This window comes from Narcine bancroftii, chromosome 7 (assembly GCF_036971445.1).
Source record: "Narcine bancroftii isolate sNarBan1 chromosome 7, sNarBan1.hap1, whole genome shotgun sequence".
NCBI lineage: Eukaryota > Metazoa > Chordata > Chondrichthyes > Torpediniformes > Narcinidae > Narcine > Narcine bancroftii.
Genome location: NC_091475.1, coordinates 20,962,089 through 20,980,787, shown reverse-complemented (window position 1 = coordinate 20,980,787; position 18,699 = coordinate 20,962,089). Strand labels below are relative to the sequence as shown.

Genomic DNA, 18,699 nt, shown 5'->3' with positions numbered 1-18,699 from the left:
TCCACGCCTAACCTTTAATAGTAAGCGTGAAACTGTGAGTGGCAGCAGAGAGGATAGTGTTCCTGTCTTGAAATCAGAAGGTTGTCATCTCGGGTCACAGTCCCAAGATTTGGAAGTAATTTCTAGGCTGAACCCTAGTCACTTTGGAGTCTTGAAGGGCTAGTGCACGATGGTAGGTAAACAAGACGTCAGCAGATGCTGGGGTCTTGTTCAGTACACAGAAGTGCAGGAAAACCTCAGCAGGGCATGCAGCATCTATAGGAAGCAAAAGACAGTGGATTTTTCATGCCTGGGTCCTTCTTTATTCAAGACAAGTTTATGACCATCTGATTGCACAAGTATAGCCCATTGAAACAGCGTTCTCCAGTCCTCAGTGCAAAATATGCAGACACACAATCATTCATAACAAACATACAGACAGACAATACATATGCAGGGCAAGTACAAATAAATATTGTCTTGTACATCTGAGAGTCTTGGATGGTTAGTATGAGCAGTTCCTGTGCCAAAAATCAGGCAGGTGCCCAAATAAGGAGGTTTTCTTTGGGACTGAGGCTCAGTCTGTTGTCTCGTGAAATGTTAAGATCTTGTGGCTTTCATTTAATGAAGAGAAGTAGCTGCTTTGGCATCCAGGGCCAATATTGACCCAATAATCAACATTGCTACGACAGATTCCTTGCTATTTGTGAGAGTTTGCTGGTTGTAAATCCAGGGCCCATTGGAATAAATCCATTGAATGCTTGAAATGTTTGTTTAGCAAGGACTTAGGTTCAATCAGCAGTACAAATTTGATACTATATCCGATACGTTTTCAGTGCAGCAGTAAATAAACTTGGAAGAAAACCTCACTGATAGTGTTGAGGTGGTGAATTTTGAATTCTTCTATTTTAAAATAGGACTTTTATCCATGGCTCAATGGATGAAGTTGTACGGATTTCTTGGTCCAGATTCTAGCAAGCGGCATTGTTTGGAGGAGTAGACTGAGGAGAGGATTGGAAAGGGAGTGTGAGGTGTTGGGATGGACAAGAAGGTCATAAGCAGGAGAAGAAACAGGAGTGAAACGGAGAAGTAAGTGAAGAAGAATGGGTGGGGAGTAGACATATAACACGAGAGTAAGGTCCCGCCATGTTGGGCCATGATGCTTGACTGGTCAAACAGCATAAGGTATCCGCGACTGCCTGAGGAGAGGGTGGAAACAAGTATCTGTGTCTGTGTTTCGCTACATCCTATCATTGTTCCTGAGATTGACTGATTCAGCACAAGGCGCATCCCCTGGCCTTGTGGTTCACTATCATACTGGCAACTATTATTTTTCACTTTAACTCCATGAATCAATGAAGCCCAGATATTTGCAGTATGGCGAGGGGTCGGGTGGGGTGCGTTGTGTTCCTGTTGACAGAGTGAGTGGATCCTACCTTATCCATCTATCACTCCTGTCTCTTGGTCACTTCCCTCTTTGCTGACAAAATCCTCTTCGCCCCAGTAGCCCTTTCTTAATTGTACACATCTTAATTAAGATCTCAGTACAGCTGTTTTTTTCCCCCCCAAAGAAAGCCACTCTAGCTGAAGCAATTTCTCCTCATATCTATAATTCTCAATCTTTTGCACACATCTGTAGTGAGGTAACTGGAACTGTCCACCTGTGACCTCACTGGTGTTGAGTGGTGCCACAACAACCTATTCAACCTTAGCAAAACAAAGGAGCTGATTGTGGACTTCAGAAGAGAGAAACAAGGAGAATATGAGCCAGTCTTCATTGAGGGGTCAGCAGTGGAAAGGGTAAAGAACAAATTCCTGGGTAGCAACATCTTTAAAGACTTATTCTGGGGCAATCATATCGATGCAATCATGAAGAAGGCTCGTCAGCAGCTATACTTTGCTAGGAGTTTAAGGAGATTTGTTATGTCACCAAAGGCTCTTTACAAATTTCTACAGGTGTACAATGCAGAGCATTCTGACTGGTTGCATCACTGTCTGGTCTGGAAGTGCCAATGCACAGGGCTGGAAAAGACTACAGAGTTGTGAACTCGGCCAATGCCATAATGTCTTCACCCCATTAAGGATATCTAAAGGAGGCAGTGTCTCAAGAAAGTAGCCTCTAACCTGAAGGACCCTCACCACCCAGGCCATACCCTCTTCACACTGCTACCATCAGGAAGGAGGTACAGGAGCCTGAAAACAAACACCTAACGTTACAAAAACAGCTTATTCCCCTCCAGTATCAGATTTCTGAATGGAGAATGAACCACAGGCACTACTTCACTTCTTTATCTCTTTTGCTTGAATTTATTTATTTTTAAATAGTGCATTTATGGAATTGTAACTTGGAGCCATCTGTGCACCTGGAATGTGAAAAAAAATACTGCTGCAAAACAATGAAGTTCATGTTCACGACAGTGCATTCTGATTCTGATAGCACACCTCAAGCATAACCTCCCAGCTCCAGGATTCTCTGCCTCGCCCCATAAAGGCATGGATCCTATGTGCCACCCTCTTCTCCTAACCCTAACCCTAATGTCCTATCAATCCTCCACACTTCCAGGTCTTCTATCATTTATCATCCAACCCTTGCATCCTTTACCCTCTCCAAATGGATCATAAGGTTGAAATGTACATCTCTGCCCACTGAACCAGTGATCTCTACAGATTCCTTCAGTCTTATCCATAACTAGACCAGTCTTTGCATCAGTTCCAAACTTCTCTGTCACATCCCCAACATTTAAGCCTGCTGAGGATATTTCTCACAAAATACGGGGGACCTGACCCTGACTACTGCCAAAGTTGACTTCACACAGTCTTTCTGACTGTAAAATATCTGTTGACCATTATCTTAAGATGTTCTTTTCAGGAAGCCTGAAGTCCATTCTATCTAGGTTCAAGAACAGTTTTTATCCAACTGCTATCCTCCACATACTTGCCCTAACCATAAACCACTCCTAATCATAAACTACCGCGGGAACACCAAAATATCTGTCTGTATTACTGAAACAATTTTATCTTCTTGCACGAACTGCAACTGCGAATATTTACTTATCTATCTTTTCAAGGTTCAGGATTCATGTAGTACAAAAACAAATGTAATATTACTGTATAAGATTGTCCTTAACATTAAAAATGTCCCATCAAAACCAGGGGGTTGTCTTGCATGCAAAGTATAAAATCTGAAACTTAACTGCAGAGTCTCAATGCTCCCCCACAGGGTTCATCCCCCCCCAGTCCAACATCCGTCGGTTCTGCACTGTTTAAATGGCCTTTTAAAGGAGACGGTGGTGGAATATTTTAAAATATTCTAATAAAATTTAAACCTTTACTGCGTATGTTGCCTTTTAAAATATTGTGAATTAGTATATTAAATGTGCTTAGCAGCATCTCTCCACTGGTCAGTGGTGTCAGACTCGGAGGAGTCTTACAGTGTGAGTGTAGGACATTCAGGGGGTTGTCTTACGTTGAGCTATCTTTATTTGCTGGTGTATACAGAACACTAAATTCCTTTTGCTTGCTGTAAGACATACAAAGTGTCGTCATGAGCATTGCCTGACGCCCCTTCCAATACAAGCGAAAGCAGCAAAAGAGAGTCCCTTCGGAGTCACTGAGTGTCCGTGGATTCTCCTGCAGCCTCTGCAGCTACACAGGTCCCTGTTCAATCCATTGGCAACCTGAGCTCCTGTTTTAAATTTCTGATATGATCAGGAAGTCTTCAGCACTCGACGCCCCTTTGGGAGCCCTCCTTGCCCTCAGCAACATCTCAAATCCTACTGAATAGATTGGTTCCCGTGAGCCAGTCTCCAGCAGCCTGTCCGAGCCCTTCGCTGGTCCCCTGCCATGGTCACTGTCCTGTAGGGTCATCTCTTCAGTGGGTGTTCTCCCCTGCGGCAGTCCACTGCTCCCCAGGAGCCTGCAACCCCCTTGTGGCTGCTGCCCAACACCAGCGCCACCATCTTCAGCACAGACCCCGCGGCTGCAGGATTCAAAAATAAAATACCACTGCCTCCTTTTAACAGGGGCGCTTAAAGCCTGTACGGAGCCGTCGGCAGCCGAACCGTGTGGTAGGATCCTGCGGAGCAACGCTGAGTCTCCGCTCCCCTCTCTCCCGGGTCTGAGGCAGCGGCAGCACTGACGTTACAGCAGATGCAGAGGAGATTTACCAGTTACTTTTGCATATTCTGAAACTGAATATTCAGTTATCTATCCTTTTTTTAATCTCTTTTTCTGTTTTGGCATACTGTGGTATTTAATGGTACCATAGTAGCTGGTGCATCTTGCGTATATGTGTGGCTGCATCAAGAAAGATTTCCTGCATCAATATATATGGCAATATAACTCTCATTAATCATTACATTACTTTTTTGCTTCCTGCTAATGAGACAGATTTTGAACCAGCTTACCACTTGCCCTTGGTTCCCATGGGTTTTTGCTTTTCTAATTCAGTGGGTGAATTACTGTGATAAGTAGAGTTCAGGGTACAGCAGACTGCTATCAAGACTTCTGTTGATATGGTTACATTTGGGCTGTATTTTACATGCATCTGTCACCTGACCAGCAAGTATAATATGCTGGAAAATCTTACCTTTCTCCAAGTCCACCTTACTCAACTCTGGCTACCTCAATTCTTTTTCCCCTCTCCAATTATTCCATCCCCCCCCCACCTCCTTGTTTCCCAAATAGTTTTTTCAGCTGTTTCTCCTTGCATATCTTCACCCCACCAATCCAATCTGCTGACCATCATCCCCAAGCCTACCAAACACACCTATCCTCCTCCCCAACTACCCCCTCCATACATCCCTTGCGCATTTTTTGAACTGCCCCTGAATTAACCCTCCAGATAAGAGTGAGGTATGCATTTTTGGAAGGACAAACCTAAAGGCAGAGTAGAGGGTTAATGGTCAGGTATTTAACAGTGTGGAAGAACAGAGGGATCTTGGGGCTCCAAATCAACACATCTCTCAAGGTTGCTGTGCAGGTTAATAGGATAATTAAGAAGCCCATGGGATGCTGGGCTTCATTAGTCAGGGGATTGCAACTACAAATCTCTGGTGAGACCACACTTGGAATATTGTGTTGAGTTCTAGTCACCTCACTTATAAGAAAGATGTGGAGGTTATAGAGAGGGTGCAGAGGAGATTTACCAGGATGTTCTCTGGTTTGGAAAATAAATCTCATGAGGCAAGGTTAGCAGAGTGGGGGCTTTCGTTGTGGAACTAAGAAGGATGAGAGGTGACCTCGAGGTCTACAAGGTTCTGAGCAGCATGGATAAGGTAGACAGGAAGCATCTTTTTCTGAGGATGGGAGTAATAAACACCAGAGAACATTTGTACATTGTAAAGGGAGGAATGTGTAGGGGAGACATCAGGGGTAAGTTTTTTTTTTACAGAGTTGTGGGTGCCTGGAATACTTTGCCAGGGACCATGGTAGAGGCTGAACCATCAGGGGCATTTATGAGACTATTAGAAAGACTCTTGAATGAAAGCATAATAGAGAGTTACAAGGTAGGAAGGGGGTTTGGGGTTTTTTTTTTTGGCTGGCAAGTGTAGGTCAGCTCAACCTCAAGGGCCTACTGTGCTGTAGTGTTCTATAGTCTCCCATCTTATTCAAAACGTACCGGTGGGGGTTTGGGTGTAATTGGATGGCATGGGCTTGTGGACTGAAAGGACCTGTTACTGTGCTGTATGTCTAAATTTAATATCTCCTCAGTTATCCTCACTGACCCCATTTCCCATGTAGCCCCTTCCACACCATCTCTTTCTTTTGCTCTTCCATAACTATCATTCTCACTAATCTCTTGCTTTCCTATTCAATTATCCTTCCATTTTGGGGGTGGGGGGGATGGGTATGGTGGGATTATTTTAAAGAAGGTCTGCATGGCAGGTTTTTGACACAGGTACAGGTTGCCAGGAGTATTGGTGGAAGCCAACCTACTAATAGTGTTTCAGAGGCTCCGAGATCAGCACGTGAGAAAGCAGGGAATGGAGGGGGGGGGGGGGATGAGTCATGTGCAGATGGATGAGATTTAGTTTAATTTGGTATTGTTTTACAAATGGTACATTTTGAATGATGGAGGATGAGGGGGGAGTATGAGGCACTCAGATAGGGTGGACAGCCAGCACCTTTTTTCCTGGGGTGACAATCTTAAATACATAAGGACGCGTGTTTGAGATGAATGGAAGAAAGTTTAGGGGAGATGTCAGAAGTGTGCCTTTTTTTTTATATATACACAGAGTGGTCGGTGCCTGGATTGCATTGCTGGGAGCAGTGGCGGAGGGTGGTACAATTGGGACATTCAAATGACTCAGATGACACCCATAACCTTATATCGATGTGTCTGAGGAGGGAAATATGAGATTGTTGTGGAATCGGTTTCGATGAAATGGCACAACTCTGAGCTGAAGGCCCTGTACTCTGCTGTAATAGTCTATATTTGGCACAGACATTGGGAGCTGAAGGGCCTATGCTGTCCTGGTCTCTCCCCACGTCCCCCTCCCCATCTACTCACTGGCCCAATTATTTCCTTTCCATCTTGTTTCCTGTCAGACTTCCTGAGCCCACGTTTCATTCGACCCAAACCTCTTGCAGTTGCTGCTTTAGCATCATTTGTATCTGAAGCAAGGGAAATCCATCCATTTGGAATGTGCAGATGCATTGGCTACAGAGGCCTTGTCACGAGGTTCAGGCTTTCTGCAGCAGAGGTTTGACGAAGGAATGAACCAATCTTCTTGCCCTCTTGCAAGCTGATGAACAGTCCCTTCCAACTGGCATGGTTCCTCTGGCCAACCACTTGATTAGTGGATAATGAAGAAGGTTTTCAAGGATTGCAGAGGGATTTGGGCTGCTTAGAAAAGTGGGCTGAAAAATGGCAGATGGAATTTAATGCTGATAAGTGTGAGGTGCTTCATTTTGGTAAGAAGAATCAGAATAGGACATACGTGGTAAATGGGAGAGCATTGAGGAATACAGAAGAGCAGAAAGATTTAGGAGTAACGGTACATCGTTCCCTGAAGGTAGAAACTCACGTGAATAGGGTGGTGAAGAAGGCTTTTAGTATGCTGGCCTTTATCAATCATTGCATGGAATATAGGAGTTGGGAGGTGATGTTGAGATTGTAGAAGACGTTGGTGCGGCCTCATTTGGAGTTCTGTGTGCAGTTCTGGTTGCCTAATTAGAGGAAGGTTATAAACAGAGTGGAGAGAGTGCAGAGAAGGTTGACCAGAATGTTGCCTGGGTTTAAGCATCTGGAGTATGGGGAGAGATTGGACAGATTGGGTCTTTATTCTTTGGAGCGTAGAAGGTTGAGAGGGGATTTGATAGAAGTATTTAAGATTATGAAAGGGATAGACAGAATGGATGTGGATAGACTATTTCCGTTAAGAGGAGGAAAGATTAAAACAAGAGGACATGAGTTAAGAATTAAGGGGCAGAGGTTTAGAGGTAACATGAGGGGGAACTTCTTGACTCAGAGAGTGGTAGCTGTGTGGAATCATCTTCCGGGAGAAATAGTGGCGGCGGAGTCAATTGTATTATTTAAGAAAAGGTTGGACAGGTCTATGGATGAGAAGAAGATGGAGGGTTATGGGCATTGTGCAGGGAGGTGGGACTAGAAAGGGGTGTTTGGTTCGGTGCGGACTAGAAGGGCCTAATGGCCTGTTTCCGTGCTGTAATTGTTATGTTATATATGTTATGTTATGATTTCATCCACTGCTCAAGAAGAAACATGATTTATTTCCATCCCACCCTTCAGGACATCCTCGCGTCTCAGAATTTCTTTGTTTGAGTGCATACTTTGTGAAGTCGGTTGTGCTGTTCAAGGGTGGTTTGCTCAAAGCAAATTCCCACCAACGCGAGTACGAGCAAAGGACGAGATAAATGTAGGATTAGTAAAAACACAAAATGCTGGAGAAACTCGGCTGGTAATACAGTGTATTTTATGCAGCAAATATAAAAAATACATGACCAACGTTTCGGGCTTGAGCCCTTCATCAAGATATGGACCAGCTTGCGATTCTTGATGGGACACCACTTAAACGTAGGAATGGCCGTTGAGCACATGGATCTGGCGGTAGATGAAGTCCGTGGGGAGGGGGGTCTATTACATGCCATGATGAAGGGCTCAGGCCTGAAATGTTGGCCATGTATCTTTATCTTTGCTACATAAAGTACACGGTTTGACCTGCTGAGTTTCCCCAGGATTGTGTTTTTACTTCAACCGCAGTGTCTGCAGACTTTCGTGTTTTACCAAATGCAGGATTAGTTCAGCCTACATTTTAGGTCAGGGCCCTTTATGGAGGTTGATCTGACCCTTTCTACCTATAGATCCTTCAGCTTCTTGTTTACATTGGATTAATATAATTGGGTTCTTGATTATCAGTAAGCCTTGGTAGGCCAAGTGTCGAATATCTGTGCTCTATTGCTTGAAATTTTTATTTAAAATTATATATACAGCACGATGAGAGGCCCTTTTGGCTAATGAGCCCTGTGCTGTCCAATTACATTTTGAATGGAGGGAGTTAATCGATTAAACCCACAGGGAAAATGTACAAACTCCTTACAGATAGCGCCGCATTCAAATCCCAGTCACAGGATTAATGCCACGGGAGATGTCTGATCACATTTAGTCAAGCCTTACTCCCATTTTGTGCATTCTTGCTGTAATTAGAAAATGTGTTTCGACAGTGAGCCACTTGGGGAGATATTCAAACGGGTGAAAATGCCCCATTCAAAGGTGCATCTTAATGGTAGGTAGGAATGGGTTGGAGGGGCAGATAATTTGTCTTAAGAGGCCTGGAGATTTACAGCACAGAGACCAGCCCTTCAGCCCATCTTGTCCATGCAGACTCAAGTTTGTCCCAGTTGCTTGCATTTGCCTCTAAGCTTTTCCTATGCATGTGAAGATGAGGGCTCATCAGCCTTGTCAGATGAAGGCCCAAACACTAGTGACGCAACAAACGAATTTGGGGATGCTCAAGAGTTGGGAACTAGAGGAGGGCAGACATTGGAGCAAATCAGTGCAGCAGAAGTCTCAGAGCTCTGGACAGTCAGGTATAAGGGATGCAGAAGGGGATCCATTTCGACCCCACTATGTATATTGAACATCCGCAACAATCTGGTTTCCATGGGCACTATATCCTCTCCACAGGATTCCCAATCTTCCAGTTCCAGAATTTCATCACTCCCTCATTGATAACCATTCCTTCAGTTGCTTGGACCCTACGCTCCATACTTTCCTCCCTCAATCTCTCCACTAAGACATTATTACAGCTCATATCCTTTGACCTCTTGCCCATTGTATACCAAGATTTCCCGGAGTCCAACTTGGTTCCTAATTTCTTTAATGAAGAGCCTTGGGGTGTTTTGCATTGGGAAATGCAGCCGCTTGTTCAGGGTTCCTGAATCCCAACATCATTCCTTCGCAAGCAGACGCCAGACAAACTGCACCCTCCCCCACCCCCTCCCACAATCTCCCTCCCCGCAGCCATCTAATCCAGTCTAATCCAATTCCTGAGGCACCTAATCTCCCTGTTGATCAGACGCTATTTTTCTGTTGAGTCGTGATGTCGGAATCTGGGCGGGGATGTAATGTAAGAGCTACCTGTTGCTTGTGCGGGAAAGTTTACGGTCAGGTCAAACATGTTTATTTATTAATGAAGGTCAGGGCAGATTGCACGGAGATAACATTGCATCAGATTGTACGCTGAATGATTGCTGTAAATGTCCAACAATGGACAACACAAATCCTATATGGATTTGGATTGTTTTCAAGTCCCTTGTTGTGTCCATAATTTACTGTGGCCTAAAAAAACTCTTGAGACCTCTATACCCCTACAGTGATAGCTTTGTAGCATCCCCAGATTTATTCACTGCCACTGTTTACTGCTACTTCAGCTGCCATGACCTTGAACTCCAAGTTTAACTCTGAGCCTCTCTGCCTCTCCATCTCCTTCCTTTTAAAAGATTGCCAGTTTTGTGTCTCCTTTTATACTATATGTGTCAGTGTTCTAATAAGAAAAACACACTCAATGTTAGTAAAACAAAGGAGCTGATTGTGGACATAAGGGAAAACCGGAGGTGTACAATGCAGTGATCATTGGGGGATCAGAGGTGGAGAGGTTGAGCAAACTTAAATTCCTGGGAGTCACTAACTCAGAGGACCTTTCCTAGTTCCAACACACTAACGTCATCTTGGAGAAATCATAACAGCATCTCTGTTTCTTCAGGAGTTTGCGGAGGTCTGGTATGACATTGAAAACCTTGGAAACCTCTATAGATGTGTAGTGGAAAGTGTTCTGACCAGCTGCATCATGGCCTGGTATGGGGGCACCAATAGATCTGAGCAGAAAGCCCTCCAAAAGGTAGACAAGAGGGGAGACAGGCAGCTTAGCAGAGATTGACCACAGGCTCACAATGTCACAGGCAAAACTTTCCCCACAATCGGGAAAAGCAACATGGACGTCGGAGAGCAGCAATCATCAAGAATCACACCGCCTAGTGCATGTTCTGTTCTCGCTGCTGCCATCAGGAAAGGGGTAAACTGCAGGTGCTACAAGACTTGTGTCACCATGTTCAGGAACAGTGGTTACCCCTCTACCATCAAACTCTTTAATTAAAAAAAAACTCATTCAGAGATTTAAGGACCCTTACTTTGCCCAATATTTATTACCAGCAGGATACCTGGCATTACCCAGGAAATAAAAGACTCCCAAACGCTGCCTGTCGGGAGGCCTGAGCACTGAGACGGGGGTATCACTGCTGTTCTGTTTGCTACTGCCTGCTCCTTGCATGTCTGGAAGCATCATCAGTGAGGCGAGACTGGAGTTGCTTTGCTTTCTCCTTTGTCTAAGTCTAGGGGCTTATGAAGAGCTGTCGGGCTCATTGAACTGTGTTTGGCCACTTGTTCTGAATGTACATTGATCACAGCACTGTAACTAACTGAGTTGTCCCTGGTGCAAATTCATTAAAAAAAAACTTCATATGGCCTAAAAGGTTAACTTTGATGTGGTCATGATATCCAACATAAAATGTTACCACAATTATAGTAAACAGTAATGCAAGTCATTGCAAGCTGGTCAAAAAACACTTTTGAACTTTATATGTCCTCAAAGGTTAAATTCAATGTGGTCATAATATTCAGCATCAAATGTTACCCCTCTTGAACCTCTTTGGACATTTCTAGAGTGTTCCATATTACTTTGCATGGAGAACAAATGGACAACATGCACAAATATATATTAGATTGAATATTTTTTCTTCTCTTGTACAGTCAATTGGTTTACATTTCATTCTTTATTTACATTTCTCTCTTTTGTATACATATCCTTTCCTAACTACAGTTTTTTATATTACCAATAAGTCTATATTCTCCCTGGCCTGCAGGAAAAAGGAATCTCTGGGTTGTATGTAATGTCATGTATCATTCGCGCTCTGACAATAAATCTGAACTTTGAACTATACTCTAAAGGACCTTGGGGTTTTTGTTACTAGACTGTGAGAGAGATACACCGCAGGGCAAACAGTTAGCGTAGCAGTTAGTGCAATGCTGTTACAGTGCCAGTGACTGAAGTTCAAATCTGGTACGGTCTGTAAGGAGTTTGTATGTTCTCCTTGTGTCTGTGTGGGTTTCCTCCGGGGGCTCCGGTTTCATTCCACACTTCAAAACGCACAGGGGGTTGTAGGCCATTTGGGTGTAATTGGGTGGCATGGACTCGTTGGCGGAAAGGACCCGTTACCTTGCTGTATATCTAAATTTTAAATTTAAAATTGGCCCTTTGCTCATTAAATCAGTGCTGACCATCCTTTCAAGCTAATTCTCCATTAATTCCATTTTATTTTCCTTCTCTCCACATTCTTATCGAATCATCGTCAGATTTTACCACTTGAGGGTCAATCTGCATTAGCCAATTAACTCCTCAGTCTGTATTAGCCAATTAACTCCTCAATCTGCAGACCTTTGGATATGGGAGTAAACCTGCTCAGTCATGGAAACCGTGTAAACTGCACAGACAGTGCCAGAGGTCAGGATTGAACCCGAAACTCCAGCACTGTGAGGCAGTGCTCTGCCAGTTGTTCCACTTTGCCACCTATTGAAACAAGTATGTGATGGGTGCAAGTTTTGATACAGTAATAGGGCGATCAAAGACCCTCTCAGAATAAGGGAGTCTGCACTGCTTTGTCTTCGTGGTCAAGGGCTACAGCTCCAGGAGTGGGATCAAGGCCTCAAGGGGAGGGATTAGGCCCCAAGGAGTGGGATTAGACAAAAAAGTGAAGTTGGGGCTCAACAGGATTTGGATCAGAGTTAAAGCCCAGTGGCAAAGTGTAAGGGGGTGAGGTTACAACCTACAGGCATAGCTGGTTCCACACTGATGATCTTAGGTACGAGAAGGGATGAACGTCGGGGAATTGATGCTTGCTGTCTGGCTAGTGCTCTAAATGTTGTGGATCGGAGGGGAGTTAGAAAGTGTGGAGGAGTTGTACAGTATTGGGACCTTGGAATAAATGAACAAGCTTTGGAAATGGAAATGCAAAAGCTGGTAGAGATGAGGTTGCAGAGACAAAAAATAATGTGGGCTCTATTGTTGAGGGATTTGAACTCCAGGGTGGAATTGGACACTCTGGAAATGTTCTCCTCAAGGGCAAGGAAATCTGATTTGATGGTGATGTACAGAATCACGCACTATACATGGGGAAATTGTCATACTGCATGGAAACTAGCTCTTCAGTCTAACCTGCCCATGAAGGAACAGAGAACAGATGATGTTGATTGTCCACAAGGGCAGGAGATGCAACTTGCAACTCTGGTCAAAAAGGGAAATATGAAGGGAAGTTTTTGGAAGCAGAGATTGGTAGGATGTGAAATTCCCTGCCAGTAAGTATGGGGAAACTGAATCAATAAAAGGCTTTTGAGAGAAGTTGTACAGGGAATGGAGGAGGGTGGGGGGGGTGGTGGGTGGGGGGGTACTGACAGGACTGCTCTCTGAGGAGACTGGGTGCCCACTGGGTTCTTCCTCTTTTGTGTCGAATCCATGGCTGTATGTTCGATCTGGTTGCTGTTTTCCTGTGACTTCCCAAGTTCCTCAATTTGCTTGAGAGCTCACTAGGACTAAATTTGTGAGGCAGAGAGAAAATGGTAGGTGAGACCCGTCCGATCCTAGAGCTCGCAACCCTCATCAATGTAACCCACCTGGTCCAGCACTGTCCCTCCATCCCTATTCCTTCCACCTTTTGAACTTGGATCCCATTGCTCCATTGTGCATGTGTGTGAGAGGGAGAGATTGTTTGTGTGTGAGAGGGAGAGATTGTGGGTGTGTGTGAGAGGGAGAGATTGTGTGTGTGTGTGTGTGTGGGAGGGAGAGATTGTGTGTGTGTGTGGGGGGGAGAGATTGTGTGTGTGTGTGGGAGGGAGAGATTGTGTGTGTGAGAGAGGGAGAGATTGTGTGTGTGAGAGAGGGAGAGATTGTGTGTGTGAGAGAGGGAGAGATTGTGTGTGTGAGAGAGGGAGAGATTGTGTGTGTGTGAGAGAGGGAGAGATTGTGTGTGTGTGAGAGAGGGAGAGATTGTGTGTGTGTGAGAGAGGGAGAGATTGTGTGTGTGTGAGAGAGGGAGAGATTGTGTGTGTGTGAGAGAGGGAGAGATTGTGTGTGTGTGAGAGAGGGAGAGATTGTGTGTGTGTGAGAGGGAGAGATTGTGCGTGTGTGTGAAAGGGAGAGATTGTGCGTGTGCGCGTGCGAGGGAGAGCGTGTGCGCGTGCGAGGGAGAGCGTGTGCGCGTGCGAGGGAGAGCGTGTGCGCGTGCGAGGGAGAGCGTGTGCGCGTGCGAGGGTGTGCGCGTGCGAGGGTGTGCGCGTGCGAGGGTGTGCGCGTGCGAGGGTGTGCGAGGGCGCGGGCGGGCGCGGGCGGGCGCGGGCGGGCGCGGGCGGGCGCGGGCGGGCGCGGGCGGGCGCGGGCGGGCGCGGGCGGGCGCGGGCGGGCGCGGGCGGGCGCGGGCGAGGGAGAGGGCGTGCGCGTGCGAGGGAGTGCATAAAGTATTTTGCATTTGAGTGCTTGAGTGATTACCTCAGGGTGTTGGCATGTTATAATGTATATGAATACACATGATTGACTGTGTTTGGTATTGTGTGAGTGTGTCTATGTGAGTACTCGTGCACATGCACACCATTTTCCAGTTACAAGTAATACTCCTTTACAGCAGGAACAATGGATAACTTTAGAATAAGAGGTTAAAGCGGGCAACTGATCCCCTCGAGCTGATATGCATTTGCTGTAAGTTGCCTCTACTTTGGCAGTGAACTGGTTAAAAGGATTAATTTTAATTCAAGAAGGTGGGGGATGGGTTCAAATCTAACAACCTCTGAAGAGATTCCAAATGTCCTTGGTTTTACTTTCAAGGTTTGTGTCTGTTAAGCACAGAGTGTGCTGTCTGCAGCTAGCCTGACCCTTGCTGAGCTCTTTATGAAGGCACAAGGTCATTTGTAAGCCATCTTCAACCTTCCAACTCAAGCAGATATAAGAGCATGAGAGGAAGGGTGGGGGGGGGGGAAGAGGACAAAAAGAATAATAGGAAATCAGTTAATCAGTAGAGCGCTGCCTGATGCCTCGGTGTGCATTTTGTGGAGTGTACGCTCTTGCACTATTTCCTGGAAGAGTTTAGTCACACCATCTGCAAGGACATCTTTTTTTAAATTAATAAAATATGCAAATATCGCTGCTCAGACACTTCAGAGGCTTTGTATCCTATGGAGAGGAACTGGAAAATTAGTTTGGAGGATATCAGACACCCCTGTGCTCCATATACACAGACACACATGCACACAGATATGCAAACAGACACATACATGCCAACACTTTTCCAAGCATGTACGCACACTCATTTATACTTGCCTACAGATAAATGCAGGCATGCACTCAACAATATAGGTTTAGGTTAATTGGGTCTAATTGGACAGCATGGGTTTTAAGGGCCAGAGGGCTTTGTGGTGTGTTATATCATTAATGTTAAAATGTACCCACAGCTTCCAGTACATGCATGCATTCACAAGTTTGTTCATTATTTTGCACTCTCACTGGCAAGACCAGCCTTTATTGCAATCTCAAATGCAGTCTGACTTCCTCCAACAGTTCATTGTCTGAGCATTTAAACACTGCCTTGATATCAAGAGCAGTCATTTTCATCTGACCTCTGGAATTCCGTTCTTGGCTCTATGCTCGGACTAAATTCCGGAACAAAATGTTCCTAGTTCAACCTAACACGAGCAATGGTGATGAAGTTACTGGTGACTAAGTCCAGCTTGATATCGCCATTTTGCAGCAGCGGATGGATTGGTAGTAATTATCTGACTTTTGTCGACAGGATGTACCTGGGCAAGTTTGCATATTATCATGTAAGCGTCAATGTTGTGAGCCAGTTGCTCACACACGCAGTCGCTCACACACGCAGTCGCTCACACACACACACACACACACACACACACACACACACACACACACACACACACACACACACACACACACACACACACACACACACACGCCTCCAGAGATGTGCATAGATGCATTAGTACCAGCTACATAATGAGAGAGATGGCCCAGAACAGATTTTGGCCGACTAAATACATGAGATTTAGCAGAATGAGGGGGATTTCATTGAAACATTTTGAATGTTGAAAGGCATGAACAGAGTAGATGTAGAAAGATTGTGTCCCATGGTGGGAGAGTCTAGGACAAGAGGGCCCAACGTCAGGATCAAAGAGAACAGATGCCGAGGAATTTCTTCAGCCAGAGGGTTGTAATTCTATGGAATTTGTTGCCACAGGCAGCTGTGGAGACCAAGTTATTGGGTGTATTTAAGGCAGAGATTGATAAGTTCTTCATTAGCCAGGTAATTAACGGTCAAGGGGAGAAGGCCAGGCAGTGGGGCTGAGTGGGAAAATTGATCAGTTCGTGATTAAATGGTGGGGCAGACTTGATGGGCTGAATGGTTTATTTCTGCTCCTATGTCTTATGGTCTTATCAACCACTCATTTGCACATTAACTTCACTTTTATTCTCCCCACATTCTCATCGGTTCTCCCCAGATCCTACCGCACACCTGCACATGAGGGATTTGGGAAGAAATTGGAGTACCCAGGAGAAACCCAAGTGGTGAGAACATGTAAACACCACATAGACAGCGATGGATGTCTGGATTGATCCGAGGGCTCCGGCTGTGACTCAATGCTGTGCTGCCTCAGTGATGCTTCCTGAACCATCATTTTATCCCTTTGTGCTGTTCCCCAGACATGTGTGTGTGTGTATTGGCTTTTTGAACATGCATCTAATTTCAAATTAGTCTAGAGTCACTGGGATCGAGTGCAATACTGTACACAAAAATTATGGAGAAACTCAGCAGGTCACGCAGCATCCATAGGATGTAAAGGGTGACTAACATTTCTGAGTGGGCCCTTCGTCATGGAGAAGAAGAAAAAAAATAAAAAGGTGGGGATCAGACCCGAATCATTTTTTAAAATTGACAATGCAGCACAGTAACAGGTCTTTTTGGCCCATGAGCTCGTGTCGCCCAATTGGCCTACAACCTCTGGTACATTTTGAATGATGGGAGGAAATCAGAACCCCTCAGGGGGGGGAAAACCCACGCAGACCGCAGACACACAGAGAATGTACAAAATTCTTACAGTGTGGGATTCTAATAGGGTGGCCAGATGTCCAGTTTTAGGCCAGACAGTCTGGCTTTTGAGCTCTCTGTCCAGTGCCACCTCGAGCTGGATGCTAATCTGTTCTCCATTAAGCACTTCACCCCTCCACCCCCCCAAATGATGGACAAATTAAGGGGCAGAAAGGGCACTTGGCCTGTTAAATGCAGTGAGCGTGGCCATGTTTCTTCTCGCGCACATGTGTGAGTGCCCATTGGGGCATTCATGAGTTACATCCATTTAATCAGTCATTTAGATCTAGTGTTATAGACCATAATCCTGTGATTGTTTCTCTGTCTTTGCTAAATGGAAATGTGGAACTCATTGAATGGATTTTTCACATTGTAAAACTGGTTGGAAAGTTTGCTCACTTGTCCAGAGAGCTTCTTTCCAAAAGAGCAAAAGCAGCTTCCGAATATCTCAAAGCAGCGAAAGACCATACCTGCTGGAAAGAGGTGGCTTACAAAGTTGTTTAACTGCGTTTTTAGTTGCAACCACATAAGCATTATTATAGTTAGTGCAAGGGCCTATCAATCCAAGTAGTCCAAGATGAGGGAGAAGTTTGATGGAGAGAATTTTCTGATGCTGTCCATGCAAGCAGTGGTCCCTCTAGGGTTTGCACAATCATGCCTGCATGTGCGTCCGGGTTTCATTGTGTGAAGAATGTCTAGAGCAGGGGTGTCAAACTCAAATTCACGGAGGGCCAAAATTAAAAACTTGGACTAAGTCGAGGGCCGAACTAAATATTTATTGAAAATTTTCAACAACATCTGCATGCTTTCTCTTCTTTCAACATATGTAATGTTAAACTTTTTCTTATTAAAATAAATGTTTAATAATAGTTTTGGATAAACTCTTTCCAGAAGCATTAACAAATGAGAAATAAAATATTCAATAAATAATATTTCTCTATAGAGGATTTATCAAATGTTGCTAGTGTGCTGTCGAATAGTAAAATCTGAGGGCTATTGAGAATGTGGGAGAATAACATGATTCCTGAAACAATCAAATGGGTGACTGATTGTGGGCATGAACTCTAGCAGGGTTATTTGCCATGCCCTTTTTCCATTGGTACAGATATCCTTTGATTTACACACTTTTCAAGTTTTCTGCCTAATGCCTAATCCAGGTGCAGGACCATATTTAACCAGGAATATATTTATCACAGTGATATGAAACTATTGGAAGATCGTTTTATCCTGAGATTAAAGTTCATAATACTTACTCAGGCCTGTGTGCGGGAGGGCGGGGTTTGCGGGCGATCGGGTTGGACAACGACAGTGCGGGGCATCGGCTCTTGCTGCAGGGCGGCATCTCAGCGGATCAGCGGCCCCGTCACCGTGAGTCGCGGGTCAGCCTGCGGCAGGGAGGGGGAGTGGGCACCCGTCCTGGCGAGGTCAGGCCCCCCTGAGTTTCTGCCGGACCCCCCTTGACCTGCTGAGTTTCTGCCGGACCCCCCTTGACCTGCTGAGTTTCTGCCGGACCCCCCTTGACCTGCTGAGTTTCTGCCGGACCCCCCTTGACCTGCTGAGTTTCTGCCGGACCCCCCTTGACCTGCTGAGTTTCTCCCGGACCTCCCTTGACCTGCTGAGTTTCTCCCGGACCCCCCTTGACCTCCTGAGTTTCTGCCGGACCCCCCTTGACCTCCTGAGTTTCTGCCAGACCCCCCTTGACCTGCTGAGTTTCTCCCGGACCCCCTCCCTTGACCTTCTGAGTTTCTCCCGGACCCCTCCCCCTTGACCTGCTGAGTTTCTCTCGGACCCCCCTTTGACCTGCTGAGTTTCTCCCGGATCCCCCTTTGACCTGCTGAGTTTCTCCCGGACCCACTTTGACCTGCTGAATTTCTCCCTTCTGGTGTTTTTACGAGAACCACAGACTTTCGCTCATACATTGATGAGGGGGATCAAGGGCCAAACATTGTCAGGTACCTCTCTGCTGGATAAAGGATACGGTTTAACCCACTGAGTTTCTCCAGTGTTGGGTTTTCACGAGGTAGAGTCAAAGGGCCGAAGGGCCTGTTTCTGATCTGT

General features: G+C 45.4%; 1 protein-coding gene across 8 annotated transcripts in view; it reads left to right on the top strand.

Moving 5' to 3' along the window:
- Window positions 1–18,699, top strand: part of nrip1a (nuclear receptor interacting protein 1a) — a 116,376-nt gene that overhangs the window by 49,894 nt on the left and 47,783 nt on the right. For 2 of the 8 annotated variants that reach the window (XM_069889041.1, XM_069889038.1), the window contains one exon: window positions 16,055–16,121. The exons of 4 other annotated variants lie outside the window; for them this stretch is intronic. The gene's annotated coding sequence lies outside the window, so the exon portion shown is untranslated. Of the gene's footprint in view, window positions 1–896; window positions 1,069–16,054; window positions 17,466–18,699 lie in introns of those variants that run through there. 2 more of the 8 variants (XR_011341607.1, XM_069889044.1) reach the window with 2 other exon arrangements.